The following is an 18,785-nucleotide window of genomic DNA, read 5'->3' as shown; positions in this document are numbered from 1 at the left end:
AAGTCACTCATAACTCTTCAAACTAGACCGAAATCACTATTGATATTGGGAGGTGTTTCCTGCTCATTTCTTCCCCATGAATTTTGTTTAAAAATGACCACAATTTGTTATAAATATTCTGAATTATTTTTAATGAAATTTTTAATTACAATTTCTTTTATTTGTTCTTAAAATTCAACCAGAATAATTTTAGTGGCTACATAATATCCTAAAATTTACCCAAGTTTTCCCATTTCGTAGTCTGGCCTGGTGGTATAATCCTGTCATTCAGTATTTAACGTTTTATAAAAGGATTTTCACACTGCATAACCCTTGTTTTCATAAGACATCACAATTAGACCACAAAGCCACCACTTTACTCTTTTCTCCTTTTCCTTATTTGAAATCCACACGATTTGACTAAAACTCACCACAATTTGTAGCCACTGACACCTCCCCGAACCACCTCCAGCTTCTTGGACCACTGAAGAATCGGTCCCGAGAACTTTCTCGCTCCCTTTTCTCCATCTCCAGTGTCCATTTTTGATTCCTTCTTCTCACTTCCATATCACTGTGGAAGACTTGTCTATGCAGCGTCCAATGCTGCGCTGTCCCCTGAGCCATCAGCCCCGGGCAGCCGCCGCCCCAGCGCCCACTGCACCCTCCCCGGTGGGCTCCCACAGGCCCTCAGTCTGCTCCCACCTGCACGTCTATGGACCCCCTGGATGGGCACCGTCCCCTCCACCTGCACCGTCTTCACAGTCAAAAAACTGCTGCTGCCCAGCTAATGCTCGGATGGAGAAATCTTCGGCCAGCTCACCCACCTTCACCCTAAAATGTGGGCACCCCCTATCCTCTCCCTCTCGGGTTTCCAGGCACTGAGAGCTGCTGGAGAGACCTGTTCTGCTTCCTGGGAGCCAAAGTCAGCAGAGCCTTCTCTCTGCATCTGTCGTTCATCGCAATCATCATCAACCACAGCAGCTCATCCTTTATTCACCTGGCAATGGCTGATAGAACAGCCTTTATTTCAGCTCTTCTCTTTGGAACTCTTCGGTTTTCACCCCTGCCTATCTCACACTGGGCAGCCTCCCTTACCTTTTATGAAGAAGACGGAAGACATCTAGAGAGAGCTTTTTATGTATTTTTACTTTTATTTTAATAAACCCCTGCATCAGTGCTGCCTCCTGTTTCAGAAAATGCCATACTAAATAAAAAGTGCCAAAATATGTGAAAAGACAAAACAAATGGCACATTTTCAAAATCTAAATAAGTTAAAAAACATATCCAGTTCACTTTTAACAAATTAAAATATCCAGTTCACTTTTAACAAATGAAAATATCCAGTTCACTTCATATAAGAATATAATAGTTTAATTTCAATACTTATACCAATTACTCTCATTTTGCCCACCATTAACAACCTCTTAAAAGTAAAAACCTCTTAAACGTAAAAATGTTTACTGAGAAAATTTGGAAAAATACAAAAATCGTTTTGAGGGGGAAAAGTAACATAGTGGATAGTGTTATGTGGGGATCAAAATGGCTGCTCAATTTATTAACTGATCTTGGACAATTATATCTCTCTTTGCTCTGACCTCCTCTTTGTTAAATTAGGGACCAAAAAAGTATCTACCTTATGTATTATTTTGATGATTCAATAAAAAAATTCATATAAAAGTTTTATCACATTCCCTGGCACCTAATAAACCTCAGTCAATTTAGTTTTTATTCTGTCTTCCAACTTTTGGATATGCATATTTATACATCATGTGCATATGGAAGTATTTAGAAAACTGAGGTCGCATTGCATGCAATGTGCAATGGCTGCTTTTTAACTCAACATCATCTTGTCAGCATTTCCCTGACCCATTTTGCATTCTTTGAACACGTAGCTTTTAATGGCTGCACAGCTTTCTGTTCTATGGATTTACTATAATTTACTTAACTAAGTCCCTTTTGTTGGCTAATTAGGCAGTGGCAGTTTTTACTATTATAAATAGCATTGCAATGAACATCCTTGTTCATGATTCTCTGTTTGCTTCTCTAATAATTTCCTTGGGATAAATTCCAAGAAGTGTAATTATTAGGTCAAAGGATAAGAACATTTGAAAGAATCTTGATCCATGTGGCCAATCTGTCCTTCAGGAAGTTTGTCCTAATTTATATTCTCTCCAGCAATATGTGAGAATTTTTTATTTCACGCCACCTTGGCCAAAGTTGGATAATGCCCACCTCTTAGTAACTTTCGGAGACTGCCCACCTCTTAGTAACAGGGGACGTTACAGCCCTTTTCATCTGTCAATTTGCTTATATGAGTGATGTTAGGAGAATAGGCCCTGAGTGCAGCTTCCCTTTAGGCAATTACTCCCAGAGTTCTGAAATGAATTTGAGAATATTTGAAATATGAATAGAAAAAATTAAATGCAACTCTCAACAATTATTTTATAGACAAGTGTATACTTATTTTTAAATACTTATAAAATAATGTTATTTATTGGGTAATTGATCTGCATATTTGACCAGCCAATAGTGGCCTGGGGATTTTCCCTTCCCTGTAACTTGCGTAGTGACAGTGTGATCTCAGGAACTGGAAGTGATTAACGGCTTCTTCCCCACATAGAATTTTCATGTTTCATGTTTGGGCACCAACTCTGGGTACACGTTCTTGGGTAAGTTTAAGGGTTCATGCTCAACATTTGAGGAGGGCTCAGAGGCAAGTCTTTTCCACTCAGAATGTCCTGCATCCTATGGATCCCTGGCGGAGAACGAAGTCGACAACAGAATTAGATGGACAAATTGAGTTCAGGAAAGCTGGCCTTACCAGAAGACGCTTCACAGCTGGGCTTACCACCTCAAGATGTTTTATTTTTTTTTAGTCCCTTTTACCATTTGCTATTTAGCTAGTAAAATTAATATAATAATCTATTATATTAATAATTCTATCCACCAATGTATGTACTTTATATGAATATGCCTGTGAATTTGTGTGTATGTGTGTGTGTGTGCTTGTGTGTGTTTTAACCATGGCTTTTTTTTGTCTGAAAGACCATGTACCTGTTTCTGTGAGATGGTTTCTGTGAGATGGTGGTTGGTTGGGGTTTTGATGAATCCTAGTGGGTCTACTGAGAAGGGTGAAAAAGAAAGCCCTTCATTTTGCTTGTGAGTGTGATGGCAATTAACACGTTTGTCTGAAAAAATGAGATGCAGTTTCTCCCTGCTATGGAGAGCTGATTAGAGCAATGCATGCTCAGAGTAAAAAGTGGATGGGTGGGAGTTGGGTGATGGGGCTGAGTGACTACCGCTAGCACTTTTGCTGGGCCAGACAGCTGAGAACAGACTGGAATAGAAAGCAAATTATTCAGGATGGTGAAAATCCATGAAACAACCCATCGCTGCGATGTTGAGAAAAAAAACAGAGCTTATGTAAATGAGCTCAATAGTAGTTTAGTGTAGCAAAATGCTATTTAAATCAGATTTAACTGGTTTTCTTCATAACTTGCTTAACTTATTGCTTTCTTTTTGGTCAGTAGTTTGAGTTTGTTCAGTATACATATATTTATAAAAAAAAGACCCCCAGATCAATATCATCTGTTATATCAACAGGGATTAATTTTAACTTCTCTCCTTTGGTGATAGACATGCTGCACTTGCAAAGCATAATAATCGGTGTTTTCATATCACACTGTCATCATTTAGGTATAAGGAGCGACTAGATTAACACTGCAGTTTTTTTTAAAGTTTTGGGTAGCTTTGTTGAGCTAAGCCTCTAGAAGTACGTTCTGCCAAACACTCTTTGATTTGGGAATAGGCTGTGCTTTGATTCAATGGCTGCTTGGAATAATCGTCTCTGTTAGCACATAGTGTGTCACTGAGTCAGATGACAAGGCTCTGTAACTGGAATCATCTGGTGAGTCAATCCAAGTTGGGATTTAGGATTCTGATTTCCTCTCTCAGCCTTGAATTTATGCTTTTGGCACATGAATCCATCTTGATTCTTATCTTAGTCTGTAAATAGCACAGAAATTGCACATGGAAAAATGGAACAAATCATACTTTCTTTCAAAGGGCAAATTAAACATTCCATAGAATAAAGGAAGAGTTGTTAGGGGGAAAAACTGCAACCTTGCTAGCTCCAGTGTGAAAAAAGATTGGAGTAAATTGGACTCAAACTCAACCTTAAGGAAAGTTTTGAGCATTTGCACTTTTTTTCTTTAACCACCCTCTTAGCCTCCCTGCCAAATATCAAATCTGAAGTTTTCCAAAGGTTTGAAAATATTCCCATTAATTTTTCCCCCCTCTCATAGCCCTGTATTTACCAGGGCCTGAAATGGAAATACTGAAAACTGGTAATAAAGGGCACCATGGTGTTCCCGAGCTGTCGGAGGCCAAGCTCTCCTGGCAAACCTCTCAGGAAGTCCCATTCCTACCGGGCTACAGTAGAGCTTCAGTTAGAAACTATTTTTTTGAAAATTCAGGTAAATTTAGAATAAAGCAGTTTACTTAAAGAAATGCAGTGAGCTATTTCTTTGACTAAAAAGTAAATAAATCTGTAGACGAAATTGAGAAACTCTCTTCCTGGAAGGGGAGGGGAGCTGTGCCTTCTGTGAAAATGACTGGGGGTGATGGGCTCATCCCACCCTCTTGCAGGGGACACTGGGTCTATTGAACATGATCGTGTTGGAGGTCCATCAGTGTACACTGCTGAGTGCTCACCTGTGGAATTCCGACATGTCAGAATTTCCCACTCAACCCATAATGCCCTCAAGAGGCAGCCATTCTGTGGGTTCCTCGGGGGTGGGATGGGCCTGGTTCATCTTGCTCCCCCCGCCTCCAGCACAGTGCTTAGTCCAAGCAAACGTTCCCTTATGATTGTTGAATGGGTGACTAGAGAAACTTGAAGGAGGGAAAGGAAAACAGACCTGGCTCCAGCCTTGAGGAAACTACAATTCAGAGAAGCTGAGACTTGACCAAGTTCCCACAGCTGCTTAGTGGCCGAAGCGCCAATTCTCACCACCAATGCTGCATCCTTTCAACGAATACATCTTTCCCAAAGGTGCGATTGGCGCCACGACACATTGCTAATCTCATTCTGGCCCTTCATTTTAAGTGCATTCTCTCTCTGTCCACTTTTCTGTTTACAGCAGCCACTCCACGCAGCTCAGGGCCTATACTCCCTCATTTTCCTCACTCTGTGTTTCTAAGAGGCTGCGTCTTGCCTTTCTGTTCCGTCTTTCTCTAGGAGGGGCTCCCTGTTCCTTTCTAGGAGCTGAACTTTTACCCGGGGTCTTGATGCCCTCCTCTTCCACTCCTCTAGGATGTGGGTCCTCTCCAGCTCAGCCACTGCCTGGTCAATTCTTCTTGAGCTGCCCTCCTCTTCTGCTTTTTTATTATTATTCATGTACATTTGCTCTTAATATTTCAAGAAATTTATTTTTGTGTCCATTTTAAGAGCAATAAAAGCTCATTTCAGAAAATATGTGAAAACAAATCATGCAATAAAACAAAAATCACCATAGTTCTTGATGCTACTCTGGCTGGGTAATTGCTTTTTTATGGACATTTTAAAAGCAAAAGTATAATCCTACAGAATAAAAAGCATTCCTTGTATTTATACTATTCAATTAAAAAGATGTGTGCTCTTTGTAGACTATGTGAAAAATATAGAAAAGTCCATAGGGGAAAAGTTTCTTAGAATCTCACCATGCATTTTAGTGTACTTCCTTATAATCTTTTTTCCATGCATATGTAAAGAGCATACTCTCTGTACTAATTTTTTAGAATACCTGGCCCAGAAATATTCACAGGTTCTGTATGGCAGAGTGTGTTAAGGGGAGTTTAATGACAGATAATAGATACCCCTTGGTGGCTTGGTTGGCTTTACCAGTTTAACCAAAAATATTCCCAAATAGGTTAAGCCATTCCTTGAAAGATGCAGGAAATAATAACTCAGATGTTTGGCAATAAAAATGCTCTCTGTTCTATTTTATTTACAGGTCCCACAGAAGAAAAAATGCTTAGGAGTTCTCAATTGTGTCTCAACTGTGTACTAAGCTTCGCTGGAACAGAAGTCTGCCATTTATTAGGCTGAGAGGCAGCTTAGTTTCTTGATTAAAAGTAGGGTGCCCTTTGGTTTATGATCCAGTTTGGCAACTTATTAGCTGCAACTTATTTGTTGCTGATGGTATCAATTCTTTTTTCTTTGTCTTTATAGATATTTGAACAAGAAGCTGGACAAATCAGTGTTAACATCTGCTCCCAGACGAATGCAACTTTAACGTACCAGCTCTCTCTTCTCGCCTACCCGATCTTCCCCCACCGCAGCAAAAATTAATGTCCCCCTTTTCTGGGCTTTCAAAGAATATGTTCTCATGTCTGTTATGGTATTTATTTCAATGTGTATTCTATTTATTTGTTTAAATGTCTGACTCCCCTCCTCCTGTTGCTAATAGGGTGAGTCTATAAGCTTATTAAACATGAGGACTGGGTTTTTTCTTTTCTTTTTTTTTTTTCCATCAGAGCTCAGTTTGACCCTGGTTGGTGCTTAATAAAAGTACCCATAAAATGTATAAATCCTCTATTTCTGGAACTTATCTTCAGACTTAAATGCACAGCCTCATATTTATTCCTAATGCATTTTACCTTTCGAGCCTCAACTTCCCAGTGGTGTTTATTATTACTTTGTCAGAAGATTCAACCAGAAAAAATCAAAACAAAACAAATTGCATCAATAGAATGCATTCATATAGCTTGTGTGTCTGAATATTCCAGATGCATTTAGTCATTTATACAAAAATTATGCATGCATCTGTGGTCAGTGAATGAGGTACAATGGAATTTGCAAAAACAGTAATAGTCAATAATTAATATATATTACTTATCATTATAATTTGTTCATATTTTTCAAACAGGCAAACTAAGGCTCAGAGAGATTAAGTGATTAAGGGCAACACAGGAACTTAATGGCAGAACTACAACTACAACTACAACATGTAAATAACACGGTAGAAATAACTGAGGCCCTTGAACTGAAATTTATTGAAGCCTGGGGAGATGTTAGACAAGGAAGTCTTGATGAAAGAGGCATCTTGAGTTGACCTTGCAGTGAACAGACTAGAAGGAGATCAGAGAGAATTCCAGCATACAGATAACTGAGGAGGGCATGGTGCAAGCATTGAAAGAGAAGATGCTTGAGTGTGACCAGATAACTGTCAGAGAAGACCTGGGGCCAGTTTTCTTAGGTAATTCCTTGTTCTCCAGAAGGCAGCAGTTGGCTCTGTGTTGGTGTAGTCTGCCATTTTCCTCACTGTCCCTGCAGTATCTATTGACCAGGACACAGTTGAAGATGATGAAAGCAGTCAGCTGGGAAATTGGATTGTCGTTGGTTACCAGGGTCTGAGTTTTAACAATTCATAATGAGGCTAACATATTAACTTTGTCTGGTGCAGAAATATGAAACATTAAACTATTTTTAAAAGACCTGAGAACAATGATATACAAATGCAATCATTTTAAGTTGTTTCCTTTGAAGATAATTAGCATACTAGATATGATAGAAATGTTTTTCTTTTTCAATGGGATGGAATATGGGAAAACAGAGGTCTTGTTAAGATTGCAAAAATACACATTATCAGAACATTTTCAAGGTTAGGATAAAAAGTGGAATCTAGAGAAACTGTATGATTGTAAATAAAAAGGCCCTTAAGGCTTGTGTCTGAGAACTGAGCATGTTGTGAATTTTTTGCAGGCTTTAAATCCATAAGCCACAGACTGCTATAAAAATTTCTGCAAACTTTTAAGGCTTTTGCATCTCTAATGTAGTTTCTAAGTGTAATCAGTTAAGAAAATATATGCCATAGCAAATATTTAGTAAATATTTACTACAATTATTGAATATTACTTGCCTCAAGTTTCGCTTTTTTTTTTTTTTCCTTCCCACTTCAGTAAAAGCATGATATATAGAAGTTGGCAGCCATACAGATATTGAAGTGTGAATTTTGGATGTTTGCAGGTTGTAAATCAAAGGAGGTTTGATCTTGAATGGAAATTTAACATCACAACTGATTGAGTTATGAACCCCAGCAAACGCATGATCTTAATCCTAATCCACTTCCCTGTGGGCGTGAACCCAGTGTAAATAGGACCTTTTGAAGGTGTTATTTTTAGTTAATGTGTGGTTTAAACTGAATCAGGATGGGCCTTCTTCCACATTACTGGAGGTCTTATGAAAAGAAAGCCACAGGGAGGAGCCGGAAGCAGGAAGTCAGCGGAAAACAGAAGAGTAATAACGGAGAGGACATTGCCCTGTGGGAGGCACAGATGCAGGTCAAGGAGCCCCAGAATGGTAGTCTTTGGGGACAAAGTATAGTTTTGCCAGTGCCTTGATTTTGGACTGCAAGCCTCAAAAGGCTGTGAGCTGGGAAATTCTGGTTAAGCCACCCCACTTGGTGATATTTGTCATAGCAGCCTGGCAAACAAGGACAACAACCTCACATGGTTGGAAAGATTCTGCAATAACAACAGTGTCAGATTTGCATAAGAATTCTGTTGTAATTGGGGTAATAAACAGAAAAAACCCAGATTACTTGGACCAGAGTTAACCTATAAAGCAATCACATTTGAATTGAGGATTTTACTTAAAATCATAGACTCATCCCCTTTAAAATGTTTTTATCTTTCATAAGAGACAAATTTACTCTGTTATGAATAAAATCCTTTAGTATCTGCATCTTTTGGCTGGCATATGTATATTACCACAATGGAACTTTAAAATAAGAACACATATTAAAAATACAGAGGCAAAGAACTAATAAACTTGATAAGAAAATTCCATTATTTTTTACTCTGAATGATAAAACAATTGAGTCTAAAGTGTTTAATTGAATTTTAAACCAATAATCTCTTTCAATTCTTGATTGCACTCTAAGGGAGCAGGTAATAGTGAAATAGCCAGAATCTTTTGAGATTTAGCCTTCTCTTACCCTCTGTTGGTATTGGAACCATTTCTCTTCACTCAGCAGAAATACAGTTTTGGTTGTGCAGTTTTACAGGTATTTTGTTAAAATACTCAGCTAGTTAGGTAGCTACCTTCTAAATTAAAAAAAAATTCCAAGGTATTCTTGATTAATCAGAGTACTTTATGATACACTCTTTTAAGCCTAACATTGAAACAATTTGTATATCTGCATCAAAGTTGTGATATTCATTTGAATAATTTTATGAGATAGTTCAGCATTTTGGATAAATGTTGGAAAAATTATTTGGCTTCTAGGAAATTTCATTCAGGCATGTTCTAGTTGCCGACAGTTTGAAAATAAAAAGCAATTGAACTGAGAAATACAAATATAGTCTTGCATGATATTGCTATTTTATTGTAACTCTAAGTCAGTTTTATATAGCAAAACTCTGAGCTTCAATTGAGGCAACCTTTATGGTTTTTAATATGTTTTAACTCAACTGGTTATTAGCTCCATCTCTTAAAAATATTAATTTGTAAATGTGAAGGGAATGAAACAAAATAGTCTAATCATTTGAAAGCTGGTAAAACCATTTAAAATGGAAGCACTCATCTACAGAATTTCATTTCTCTAGTTTCATTCAAATTGATGTTAACTTGTCAAAGCCATTCTCATTTATATATATTTTATTCACTCTTAAAACACTGACTTTTTTTTGTGTGTGTCCTTAAATTCAGAATGGAGTGTTAATTCAGGAGACAGTGTTGCAAAAACGTGAAAGTCTTTATATTTTTCTCCTGACAAATCAATGGCTTGTGCAGGTACAAGGGAAAAATACATTTCCAAGTTAGAATTCTTTAAAGGGAAGGAATCAGCAAAAATGAAAGAATACCACTAATGTTTCTCCAAATATCAGTTGATTTGACTCTGTCTCAGCTTGATTTTAGTCTTTATTTCAAATATGAAAAGTGAAAGAGAGGTAGAATTTAATAATAGATAACATTTATAGAAAGGTTTCCCTAGGTTCTCACTTCTTTACACATGTAATCTCATTAGATTTTTATACACAACCCTAAGGGGTAGATAAGGATATTATTCCCATTTTACAGATGGATTAACCCAGGCAGAGGGAGCTGAAGCCACTGGTCAAAGGTCAGACAGCGAGCAATTTGAACCTAGCAAGTCCGTCTTTAGAGCACACACTACATTATTTTGCCTTCCTTTCACTGAAATCAACATGACCACTATCATTTGACCCCTGAGCAAATAGCATGATAGGTAGTTTTGAACATTATTTGTTATTCTCTGTTTGAGAATAAAGATAAGCAAAAAGAAAGAATTGAAAATCACATGGAATCCCATTACCAAGTGAAAATGGTAGTTAAATATGTATGTATGTATTTTGGAGTATGTAACCACTCAGCTCTCTTCAGAACATTATCCATCAGTCAACACATAAACCCTGTTCCTTCCCCCTGGGGCCTGCTACGTAGAGTTGCCCATGGAAGGAGCAGCTCAACAGCAAATCAACATGTGCTCTCTGCAAATGCCTGCCCTTGTTTGTGGTTTTGTTTTGTTTTTCTCTCCAAATTGTTTCTGGTGCTTTTCTCTTCTCTACCCAGAGCCTCTTAATATATGTGTCATCTCTCTCTCTGTCAGCAGTGACAAGGTTCTCTTACAGCTCAATTTTAGCTACTCTCGAGGTTGACTGTCTGTATCTTGGAGAATTCCCAAGTAAATTTTGTGATAGCAGGTACCCTGTATTTAGTCCAGACCATCTCAAATATACTCTCCATGCTTTCTCTCTCCCACTCTCTCTCTCCCTCCCTCCCTCCCTCTCTCTCTCTGTCTCTCTCTCTCTCCTTTCTCTCTCTGTCTCATTTTGTGTAGCAATTATTAGCACTGCTCACAATTATTAGTTCTCTGACTTGTGGGTGCACTGTTGGATTGCATTTTCTGGCCTTGCAATTGGATGGGGTCACATGACTGATTCTGGCTAATTAAGTGTGGTATTTAATTGCTGGTGTGAGACCCTCTGGAATGCACTGTTGCCTAGAAATATACTATGAGACACAAATGTGAGCCATATACATAGTTTTAAATTAGCTAGTAGCACATTAAGAAAGCAAAATGATACAAGAGAAGTTAATTTTAGTGTTTTCTTTAATCTAAGATACTCAAAATAGTATCATTTCAACAAGTAATCAATATAAAAATTGAGATTTTTACATTCTTTTATTATTGTGTGCAAAACCTCTGAAATCTAGTATGTATTTTATACTTACAGCACATTTCAATTCATGCTAACTCCATTTAGAGTACTCCATTTAGAGTACTCAATGTGGCTAGTGGGCATCTTATGGAAAAGTCCAGTTCTAGCGCTCCATTTCCCTCTGCCATGGTCATCAGCAAAGCTTGAGAGGGTGATTGCCTTATCAGTCACAGAGTGAGCTGATGGGGAGCAGAGTTTCCAGTTGCCCTGAGAAGAACCTGTAATATAGGTGAGAAATAGACTTTGGTTTTTATAAACCACTAATATTTTGGATTTTTTTTTTTTTTTTTGTTATTGCAGCTTAAACTAGCCTACTGTGCTTGATACGTCTTCCTTCTTTCTTCAAAATGCAACCACACCCTTTATATTGTTTCTAACCTACTTTTTACATCTAAGACATTGTAAATCTCCTTTGATTCTTTAGGCATTCTTCTACACCACAGCGTCGTTCTATCAGCTGTTGTAATAATGCATTTCATGCATCTACCATGGTTTATTGAACCATTTGCCCCACTGTTGCACATTTAGAGTTGCTTCCAATTAATTATACAAGATAACAAAAAATGTTGTAATTAATCATCCTTATAGTTAAATCTTAAGGATGCGATAATGATTTTTGTTTTTTTGTTTTTGTTTTTTTTTAAATACAAATTCCCAGAAGTAAAATAGCTGGGCTAAAGGCACAGTACTTGTTATCACATATGGCAGTTACTTCTGATTATTTCTATAGAAAGTATCAATGCATTAATCTGTGACCTCATGCATAAATATCATCTCCAAGTTGTGTACCTCACTTCTGTACGAAAAATACATAACATCCAATCCAATACTTCTACAACTAATTTAAATGAACTCATACTAAGCATATTTATAGCTTGTTACACCAAAATCACTTTTGATGATGATTTAAATGAAAATATTAGAGCTAATTCTCTTTTCCCATTTCTTCATTTTGGTTCATTGACTTATCATGAATTCTTTCTTAAGGATCCTTTTGGTTCTAATTCACGTGGTGGTCCCAAATTCCTTTTATCATTCATTCTTGCCACCTGCCTGCTGTTTCTGGAAAAGTATATTGTGAACTACAAGCTTATGCTATTTCTTAGCACTTGTATGTTATTCTTAACACACACAAGATGATTTGCATTCATTTGTAATCATTGTTCTTTGCAAAATACTGGTAAGGGGGTTATTATAATAACCGCCATCTTGCCCAGGGGGAAACTGAGATTCAGAAAGGTTAAGTGACTTACCCAAAGGCATATAGTGAATGGATGGCACAGCCAGGTTGGCAGCATCCTCAGAGGCTGTCTATTGTTTAGCACACCCAGCAACACGGCCTCTTGGCTGCATTTTCTTTCTTCTGCGCATCACTTTCTATTATTCTTTCGCTACACGAACCAGTCTTTAAGAACATGTGACATGCTTATAATACGAGGTTGGAATAATAATATCCTTTCAGTCCTTCTCTTTTTAAATGTATCATTCCAACAACTTGAAAGAAAGATGAGAAATGGAGAAATCATTCAAGCTTTTTACATCGAAAAACTGAATGGAATCATTGAAGAATCCAGAAGTGTATCTAGTCTTTTCCCTCAAGGGACGGGAAATGCACTCAAGTGAAAAGTTTAACCGTACTTTCCTACATTCACATATGTTTAAATAATAGGAGGTGAAGCATAGATATTCATAGTATCACATATGACTGCTGTGATTTCAAAGGCCTTTTAAAATTATTTGTTCAGTGATTAAATGGTATACATGGAAAGACTGTAAGGTTATCCTTCAAGTTTATTTTGCACTGCAAGTGTTTCTTTAAACTATCCCAGGTAACAGTAATGCTATTAAACTGTTAAACTAACAGGTTGTTAGCAGGAAAAGGATTTTCCAGCTGCAGGTAGTCAGAGAACAGAAAGGAATTACCCTGTGCAATGTCCTCTTAAAGAGCAGATTAGTACTGTTTCCAGCATAGTAGTTTGGAAGTAGGTAGGGAATTCTGCATTTGCATATGTTTTTGAAAATCAATACTGTATTCATAAAGAATAACAACAGGATGTAACTAAGAAGTTACTATCCTCTGCCCCCTCCCACTTCCATTTTCCATCTTAAAGAAAAATTATGTTTTTAATACTGTTAGTGGATAGTTTTGCCACAGTTTGGATGACATGCTTTTGGTTTCTCTTTCTATATAAATTATGAACACAGGTGATTTTAATAGGGATATTTGGAGAGAACCTGAACGATGTAAAAAAAATTGTTGTTCAATTTAATTTAAGACCTTATTTTAGAACATATACCTTGTTCTTTTTGATTTGTCAGTAACCCTCTGTAACTTCTAGAGAAGTTACCGATTATTATCCATGCTTGGGAAGCATGGCATGTATTCTAAAGAAATCAGATTAAAAGGGAACTCAATCTGACTTACTTTAGCAGTAAGTTTTATTTTTCCTTTCAGGAATAACACTTAAACACGCATTTATCTAATTTTGTGGCTCTGTATGAAGAGACTCAGGTCATGTTGCTTCCAGGAGAGGCTATTCATGCTTACATTTTTCTTTCTGCTTATTCCACAGTGCTCCTCCTACACCTAGAAAATTGGAGATGACTAAAACTCACCCTTTTTTCCACAACCTTCTGCTTTGAGTTGCTCAGGGAATAATTAAAAGGAAAAACAAGGCAACTGACAAATGTAAGGCCCTTTACCTTTTTTTAAAAAGCATAATCTCCTTCTCTCTTGCCATCACCCCATCTCCTCTCTGCTTTTCTACCAGCCCCTCCGGGCTATTTATCTTGCCACCTTCCCTCTCCAGACTCCCATCCCCAGTTTTTGTGGCCACACCTCTTCCCTACCCAGCAAAGGAGGGACACTGAGGAAATGGTATCACTGGTGGGCTTCCCCTGTGTCAATTCTCCTGGATGTGTGTGTGTGTGTGTGTGTGTGTGTGTGTGTGTGTGTGTGTGTGTGTCTGTGTTGCTGCTAGGTCAAGTAACACCCCTCCTCCCGGGCTCTTCCATGGCCATGCCTGGCTCCCTGGGCTGCAGGAAGCCAGAGCCCAGCTCCCCTCTCCCCCGCCAGGAGGTGCTGTGCAGTGGAAACCCACCCACCCTCTCACAAAGGAGGTGGGGTCCTTGCAGATGCTGGCTTTCTTCTCATTTATAGCAGGGGTGCTTGGGCCCTGTGCCATTCCTTGAGCCACGAGAGGAAGAAACCCTGAAGAGAAAGGACACAGTGTTTGGCGGAAGTGAAATCTTTCTCAAAGCAGGCAATAACCCATATCTTTATCGTTCTGCCCTGTACTCAACTGACCCCTTTGCCTTCTAAATGGTCCTATTTGATCTCCAAAAGAATTAAGAGAAAGAAGGAATCTCCTCCAACCACAGCAAGTGCAAACACAATTTCAGAGGCAAATAGTTGCCATTTCTAGCAGTCAACTCTTGGGAAATCGAAATTCATGGATTTAGAGGACGTGATTGGCTGAGGATTTTGGCAGCCCCAAGCTTGCGATAGACTAACTCCCAAACCATCCAATTGAAACCAGATATCTGGCTTCATTTACTGATGCTATTTTGGCAAACATTTTTTAAAAAACAGTTTCTAAAGTTAAAAGCTCACTTAAATCCTTTTCATATAAGCTCCCCATTCCCCCCAGTTCTAATTTCCCCTCTTCTCTATCTGATCCCTGGAGAGGTAACAAAACAAAACAAAACAAAATAAAACTTACTGACGCTAAAAAAAAAAAAACAGAAAGAGGATCCTCATGTCATTTATTTCTCTGAAATTGAGACAAAATCTTTTTTTCTCTCTTAGGAAACTGTTTTGGTTTAAAATAACAACACTTCAAGAGGAACTTTGCATTAACATGCATGTCTTTCAAGAGGAAAAAAACAATCACATCTAGTAATTTTCTTATCTTGTTGCTGCTTGACAAAATCTGTACTAAAATCTATTAAAAAAAGAAAGAAAGAAAGAAAGTAAGTAAGTAAGAAAAGAAAAGAAAAAAATAGAGGAAGAAAACCTGAGCACTTGCCTGGAACCAAAAAGCTCTAACCGTGAGCAGCAGCGAAGCCCCTCATCTTTTTGCTTGTTTCCAGGTGCCTCACCCTGGGTTTTCTGGGGCCCCTACAGATGGCTGGCAGGCCCCGCCCCGCGACCTTCTGACTTCGGGGCCCCCTCCCAGCGCCCCGGACCCGAGCGCTCCACCCCATTCATTCTGCTTGACCTGGGAGCCCCGGGTGAAGCTTCGCTCCTGGAATTCAACCTCGGACCCCGTCATTGTCCTGCTCGCCTGACCTCTGCTACGCTCAGTTCCAACAAGGTGATCTGGAGAAAAACGCCACTCGCTCCCTGGCGAGCTTCCCTGACTCGTCTTTTCGCGCTCTCGCCGGCGGTTCTTTTCTCCGGGGCGGACCACCAAGCGCTCGCCTTTGGATGGCCAATTCATAGCGCCGTCAGGGGCTCGCCCATTGTGCCCGGGCGCCGCGCCTGACCCCGCCGGCAGCTGCGTGTAGCCCGATTGTTCCCTCATTAGGGCGGCGAAGAGCGGCTGAAAGGCAGACGGCCCTTTCCCACAATTGCTGACAATGTGCGGCCGCAGATTTGTAACAATCCCGGGCGAGGAGAAATGGAGAGGATGTGGCTCCAAATGGGCTCCAGGGATTTTGCATTCCCACGCGAGGAGGGGGGAAAATCCGAATTAAAAACACCCCCTTCCCCTAAAGCCCCCTCCCAAGCCCCCGATCCTTCACCGTCTGTAGTGGTTTTAACCAGGGTTTTGGTGGTGGCTGCCAACACCCACGGGAAGTATCTGGGCGGGAGAAATGATAAAGAGTTGCAAAGAACTAGAGGAGAGCGGCTGAGCCTGGGCACGTTAGGGTCTTTTGGCGCAATGGCAAGAATTGCCAAGAAGTAAACACAAGGCTGAACTCTGCCCTGCGAGGAGCGGGTACCGGCCACGAGTAGAAAAGCTCTAGCAGGATGGAGCAGTTGCACTGCAGGCTGAGCTGCACTTGCAAAAGCTTCTTTTAGAATTAGGAGGCATCTGCCTTGGGCAGCAATCCCCTTTCGAGCCTTGCTTCTAGATCCAGTTGATTTTTTAAAAAAATTTACTGTAATGCTGTTTGCCCCAAGAAGGTGTGTGTTCTGCAGCTCTTTCCCAGTGAAAATGTCTGCTGGAGAGGTGAGGGTACATCAACTCCAGACTTTCACACTCTCACTTTTCCTCCTGGGCAGGAAAGTGAGAAAACTGAGCCCAAACAGCCATTCTCTGCCCCCCTCCTCTTTGGGCCAGTTCCATTGAAAGGGCCTTCTCTAAAACTGCAAATAAAGGGCCCCGCTTCAGAGAAACCGGGCAAGGGCTCAAGGGGAAAGGGACAAAAAAGGACTATCTCTGTCCTCCGCTCTTAGATGCATACAAAAGGCTATGTTCAGATTCTTAGGTCTGTGAAATGCTATTTGAGCTGAAACACAATACCCGTCTCACAGCGCCGACATGGAAAGTGATTTTCGGCAGCGATATCCTAGGGTAATTCTCTTTATTTTATAAACAACATTAACTCATCTTATGAGATGATGCAAAAACATTTAAAAGTTTTCTTTTGCAGTTTTGAAAAAGTGAATTCTAGTGCTAAGACAGCGTCTCTGCCTCAGGAAGCCACCACATTTATCAGCAGGTGATTTAAAATTGTGCACTCAAAGAAAAACTTAGTTCAAGAAGTTTAAGGGATCGTAGACACAGGCTTTTCGTTTCAAAAGTCTTCCCCCAAACAGTGTTTTTGAGTTGCAAAAATGTGTTTATTCCTTTAGTAGAATATAAGGTTAGAATTGAAGGGAAAAAAAAATTCTCTCCCTAGATGTGTCTGTCTAAAATATACATTCAAGGATATCAGTTTTCTCTATTTCAATTAAATAATTCTAAGTGCTGTAGAATTTAAAATTGTTCTTGAAGCAGAACTAAAGATATTTTTATGATCACTACCATTTTAGATTAAGCTTCTTAAAAAAGATCAAATCTCATCTCTGGGGTGCATCTTGTTTTGTGACTTTTGTCTAAGCTACTAAAGCCGTCTTGACAAGGTATAAAGGGCTTTAGGTTCTTGTTTTTAATATTATAACAAGAAGTGGGGGCATAATGGTAAGGCAATTTATGTTAGCCTAGAAAAACCATTGCAAAGATTAACTTAGCTGGGGTGGTTTTCTGTCTCCTTGTTAGCAGATGGTTTTCTATTGAATCTTAAGCTTGAATTCAAATGTGTAAAGTTTTTCTTTAAAAAAAAGTCAGTAGTTTCAATTTGGGGTACATTATGCATATATATTCCTGAAGTTTGTGATGGCTGGTTTGTGGTGGTGGGAGTGTTTCTTCCAATTTTTAGTTTTCTCTGAGTCTGTTAAATTTCACCATTCTTCTAGTTTTGAGCTAGTAAATCTGCGCTTGATCTGGACCCAAACATATTTTGATCGTAAATAAAAAGTCTTCTTTTATGAGGATGTTCACTTCACAGCTTGAGCAGTGTAATTTTTATACAGGACTCAGCAATCAATAAAGAAGCCACAGGAGGAGCGATTTATCTTGTTGGTTACAGAGAGTGTCACCGAGAGAAATTGTAAAAGATCAATTTACACAACTTGGTGTGAGAATGTTATTGATATAACACGGTTGATCAGTTTGGGGTTGTCTGTGCGCAGTCCCTGGGAGGGAACGCCACCCGGCCACAGGCCCACTGGCCAAAGTCTTAATAGACTCCCAGCTCCGTCAAAGGGACACGGAGCCAATGGCAGCAGGGAGGGCCGGGGCAGGAACCCACTGGCGAGACGAGCTAGAACTGGCTGGCTGCGCTCAGATTACTTTGTTAAGCAGTGTCATACTTCCTCTTTTTTTTTTTTTTTTTTTTTTTTTTTAAATTTTTTCCCTCCTACTGTGAGAACTGTTCACTTGGAGACTCCCTGTCTTAATTACAAAGAGCCCTTTTAACCACAGGTCACAAGAGTTGGCTCACTTGACAGGAAATAAGGAAACAAGCTACCTTCCTGAAAAAAAAAAATTCAAACTTCCACTTCTCAAATTAGTTAAATGAAGCTTATCAATGGTTGGGAGTTGAGCCTTTGACAGTTGGCTAATTGCGGTTGGTACATTAACTATGTTTTAACCAGAGTTGCTTGGGATGTAAGAAAATAAAAAAAAAAAGTCGAGGTACCTCCAAATGAAGGTAAAGCACTGCAGAAGTGAAAAAAAGAGAAAGAAACCCTTTTTCTTGTAAATTAATCTTGATCTTCTTTGTTGTAGATTTTACAATACAAAATGGAGTCCTACACCTTTAACATTTTAATTAAATAGATTTACAAGCATTGACTTAAAAAAATGACACAGAAACTACTTTTTCAAAACTGAGGATGTTCCTTTTTTTCTTCTTCTTCTATCTTCAAAATGCCCTCTGCCTGTATTTTTATATTAAATATACATTGGGAAGTATATCTAGTAAATATCATGTTCCAGTCCTGTGTACACAATCCTCCAATATAGAACTTTTTTCAAATGAAGATAAACCTTTAGTTAAATTGGATTATTTTCTGATTTGTAATCTTT

At 39.0% G+C, this 18,785-nt stretch overlaps 1 long non-coding RNA gene across 8 annotated transcripts in view; it reads left to right on the top strand.

Moving 5' to 3' along the window:
- The window catches only part of LOC119512199, a 191,950-nt gene that overhangs the window by 162,959 nt on the left and 10,206 nt on the right, over nucleotides 1-18,785 (top strand). For 4 of the 8 annotated variants that reach the window (XR_005212328.1, XR_005212321.1, XR_005212322.1 and 1 more), the window contains 4 exons: nucleotides 5,973-6,093; nucleotides 6,191-7,217; nucleotides 13,779-13,894; nucleotides 15,014-17,683. This is a non-coding gene — a long non-coding RNA (uncharacterized LOC119512199). Of the gene's footprint in view, nucleotides 1-5,972; nucleotides 6,094-6,190; nucleotides 7,218-13,778; nucleotides 13,895-15,013; nucleotides 17,684-18,785 lie in introns of those variants that run through there. The other 4 variants (XR_005212326.1, XR_005212327.1, XR_005212323.1 and 1 more) reach the window with 4 other exon arrangements.

This window comes from Choloepus didactylus, chromosome 17 (genome assembly GCF_015220235.1).
Source record: "Choloepus didactylus isolate mChoDid1 chromosome 17, mChoDid1.pri, whole genome shotgun sequence".
Taxonomy (NCBI): Eukaryota; Metazoa; Chordata; class Mammalia; order Pilosa; family Megalonychidae; genus Choloepus; species Choloepus didactylus.
The sequence above is the reverse complement of the archived record's forward strand: the minus strand, read 5'-3'. Positions and strand labels throughout refer to the sequence as shown.